This window comes from Triticum dicoccoides, chromosome 7B (genome assembly GCF_002162155.2).
Source record: "Triticum dicoccoides isolate Atlit2015 ecotype Zavitan chromosome 7B, WEW_v2.0, whole genome shotgun sequence".
In the NCBI taxonomy this organism is placed as follows: Eukaryota; Viridiplantae; Streptophyta; class Magnoliopsida; order Poales; family Poaceae; genus Triticum; species Triticum dicoccoides.
The window spans coordinates 133,290,242-133,294,844 of record NC_041393.1 but is presented as its reverse complement, the minus strand read 5'-3'; positions in this window follow the sequence as shown (position 1 = coordinate 133,294,844).

Sequence of the window (4,603 nt, the reverse complement as noted above, 5' to 3'; positions counted from 1 at the left end):
ATGACATGCTGCTCTTCATCATCGGCCTCCTCCCCACCAAATCTGCCGTGCGGACCGCCCTGCTCTCCCGGCGGTGGCGCCCCCTCTGGCGCTGCGTCCCCCTCAACCTCACCGTCGACAGCTGCCTCTGCGATGGGGATTGCAAACGCATGGCCGCAGTCTCCAAGGTCCTTTCATCGCACCCTGGGCCAGCCAGACGCCTTGACATCCGCATGTTCAGTACCAACTGCAAGGTCCAACCCAAGTTCGACAAGTGGTTCTTATCCCCGCCCTAGATCAGCTCGAGGAGCTCAGCTTTGAAGCTGGACGATGTCGCTCTCTGCCGCCGTCCGTGCTCCGCCTCACGGCAACGCTGCGCCGTGCCTCACTCCAGTAACTCTATGGTTACCCTAAGGGCAAGTACTACCTCCGTCCTGGTTTACTCTTCCAATTTTGTAGTATCAAAATTTGACCATAGATTTAACTGACAAAATGTTAATGCATGTCACTAAGAACTATATCGTTGGATTCGTATTTGAACATAATTTCAAATGGTGTAATTTTTAGTGACATGCATTGGCATTTTCTTAGGTAAATCTATGGTCAAAATTTTATACTGAATACGAGGTAGTATTCCCTTCGTCCCAAAATTCTTGTCTTACATTTGATTAGATACGGATGTATCTAACACTAAAATGTAACTAGATACATCCGTATTTAGACAAATTTAAGACAAGAATTTTGGGACGGAGGGAGTACAAAAGTGGGCTATGTAGGCCAAAACACGTGCCAAATTCACTTGTGATGCATTTGGCATCGATGCCCCTCCATTGCTCACCTGGTGCCCCAATCTGGATCACCTACTTTGCTCCGGTGCCAAATTAACTCACGCAATGAAAAAACACTACGTGGGAGAGAGAGAGGACCGAGACAATAAAAAACACTTGTTTGGGAGAGTGAGAGGCTGGTGTAGTTGGTTTGATTGATTTGTTTATACATGTGGGTCTGTGTGCACAGCGGTGCCAACTCTCTCACATCGCGAGAGCGGTGCCAAAATCTTTTGATTTGACATTGATGCGTATTATGTGGCATACTTTTGCGAAATATGGCATCGGCCACATAGTGGAAGGCAACAAATACCCAAGCTCTTCACGTGCTCCTAGTTAAATGAGAGGAAACAGAAAGAGAGAGAGAGAGAGAGAGAGAGAGAGAGAGAGAGGGAGAGAGGGAGAGTGAAAAAATATCACTAGCCAGCCAACCCTATCGTATGAGCGAATGATATTGGTACCTCTTGATGACACGGCAATCGTATGCAGCCAGCTGCTCTAATATGTTCTCTTCTTTTGCAGATAAAAAAAGACCCGAAAGTGAGAAATGTGCTGCACTATAACAATCTCATCGAATGCCTTGATCTCCATCTTACAGAAATTGATTTGATCGACTACCGAGGCAGCACATCTGAGATTAAATTGGCCATGTTCTTTGTTCTGGAGGCAAGTGTGCTCAAGGTAATGAGGTTTGGCATTCTCTGGCGCAACAATGAATGGCGTGCTGATCACCGCAAGCGTATAAGCCTAAATGACAAAGTCTCCGCAGAAGCTGAATTTGTTTTTGAAACATCAAGTGGCCAGAGACTCGAAAACATATTTACCCATTAGTGACTTGTCAGGGCGGTGGATTTTAGTTTGTACGATAACGCTGCATCCACCTAAAGTAACGAAAGTTCTTACGTAAACTTCCTAGTAATTCCCTCTTCCTAGGTGCAGCATTACTCCTAACATTTGTAATATCAGTTTGAAACTTGTAATATTGTCGTGTCCTATTCCTGCGTTTTCAAAATCCTACGAATCAAATAGGTCCTGAGTTGGTGATGATGTTGTGCCTCCCATCTTTCACCAATAGCCGTCGGATCTAGATCTGACACATACAAACCAAGCTTCTCAATTTTTGCAAAAAGATGCCAACACTTGTTCCCTATTTACAAACAACTCCTTGTCTCTCACAATCAGCCTTATCTCCTCCCCACCACATCTAGAAGGTCATGGAAAAATCTAGTGCGATGGCCGCTGCCGGAGCCGTCCACCCCAATCTTGGTGTTCCGTGCAATGCACGAGCATCTACGCACGGGAAATTATGTCGAACATGTCTTGTTGTAAGCAGGCTAGCTCTACAGCCATGATGATAGTGACTGCAGACGGTGAGGCTGACTATGGTATGCCGAACACGGCGCCTATACTCAGGTGTCATCTCCGGCGCAGGGTCTTGTCACTTCACTGTGAGGAGCAACACGTAATAATTTGACCAACGGGTAGTACAGTGCTAGTACTCCTAGGAGTAGTACATTGGTAGTACTACTACTAGTACTAGTAGCACCACCGTCTGGATTTAGGAGTACTACCACGTCCATCTGGATTTTAGTATTTGACTAGAAATATCTAGTAATGAATGTCACAAAAATGTACTACTCCCTCTGTAAATAAATACATGGTGTTCTATTCCTATCGGCGAGAGAACTTAATGTTTTTTTGCTAACTAGAGTACTAATAGGATTACATGCAATGAACTAAACACTGCATGTCATGTTTGATAGTCTCAAGTCATTGAAAGCATGCACGGCCCACATCTCTCATTGGTTGATATGTCATGAAATAAGAAACAAGGAGGGAGTTAATGCATCGTGCCTAAGTGTTTTGGGATTATTTGGTTTTTGTAATGTGACTTACATAACATTTTTGTTTACATGCATTAACATTTTATTAGTTAAATCAAAGGTCAAAACTTGGCGCAAAATGCAAAGGGGACCAATAAACCAGTAAACATCAAACTTCTCTCGTTTGGCCCCAACTAGAGGTCCGGTGAGATGACTATACTGCACCGGCACGGAGGGGGGCGCAACTTCATTGACTTACAGCAACTGCCTTTGGGTGAATGACACGTGGGCCCAGGGGGTGGCTGGCCCACCTATCATACAACCAAAGGCAGGTGCAGTAGAGGGACGAGGAGTAGTACGAAATCCTACGAACCTACACACGCTAACCAAGGGCAAGAGTGATCACTCGAATCGCAAGATCAGTTGACTACTACCTCCATCCTGGTTTATTAGTCTCCTTTGTAATTTGTTCTAAATTTTGACCAAAGATTTAACTAACAAAATGTTGATGCATGTCAACAAAAATTATATTTTTGGATTCGTATTTGAACATAGTTTTCAATGATATAATTTTTAGTAAAATGCGTAAACATTTTGTTAGTTAAATCTGTGGTCAAAATTTGACACAGATTACAATGGGGACCAATAAACCAGGACGGAGGTAGTAGAAGCTAAGCTAGACCCATGGAGGAGATGAGCGTGAGCATTAGCCGGCTGTGCCAGATGGTCCACGACGCCGGCCTGCGGCCCGGCAACGAGGAACGTCTCTAGGTAGTATTGCTTGAGGCCACCAGGGCGAGGGCCCGCTTGGACGATAGCTTCGTCTCCTTGTTCGACGAGGTCCGCGTCAGTTTCCTCGACAAGTTCACCGTCGTCAAGAAGTTCGCGGACGACTTTGACGTAAGCCTCCAGCCGACACGCCCAGGCTTTGCGATGCCCGCCACACTCAACGGCCACTATGGTGACAACCTCTTCGACGCACTGGTGGCCCTGCGACTGCCCGCTGTCGCGCCGGAGAATGTCCACCTCGAGGTCGCGCTCGCCGCGCAGCGCCTGGCGCAGCAATTCACCATCGACATAATCACCCATGTCAACACGCATGCAAGAGGAGGACGATAGGACGCTGGCCTTCTTGGACCGCAGGGCAACCTTGGACGGCACTGTTCAGAAGCACGTTGAGCTCGCCGCCAATGCCGCTGATCCTCACACGTCGGTTGGTAACCCGGCACACTAGGGTGTGAGGATGTCGTTGATGGATCCGTATGTATTTTTATCTTTCCGTCAAATCCATGTAGTAGTATATGATACTATAGTAATTATCTTACTTTTCGCATCAACTTCATAATTTTCGTACGTACTCCATGCATGAACGACGCCAGAACCAAACTTCTCATTACTCTAGGCAAAATTGTTATTTTCTATCTGTCGATTGCGCCATGGAGAAGAACCAAATTTTACAAGTTACGAGTTCAAAAGGAAAAGCCTGTCGTGTTCGCGTCGCACCCCCACATGGTTGGTACGGCACGCCGCTCAAGCGGGAATGCATGCGGTGTTGCATTTTCACTTACAACTGGGACCGTAGTTGAGCAAACCGACTATCGGCAAACCCCCACCCTGCCCACCGTGCGATGGCTGAGAAAACAGGAGGGAGAAGAGATGGTTGTAGCACGGACTCCAAGAAAATTGGTGTCGGATGGGACTCATGTGGGTGGCGTGTGCCGTACTGCTAGACTTGAATGCTAGTTATGGCCCATGCCACCCCACTATATCGAGCCTATATCGAGGTACGTAGAACAAATTTCCTGCAGTCTGTGCTCAGCACTCCTCTATCTCTCTTCTCAGCCAGCCAGCGGACGCGCGGAGCCCATCGTCTGTTTGCTCACATGCGGTCCCACATGTCAGTGAAAATGCAAGCGGACCCACTGAACCTGCACACCTTTCACCTCGACGTGCTGGTGATGAAAAACAAATCCA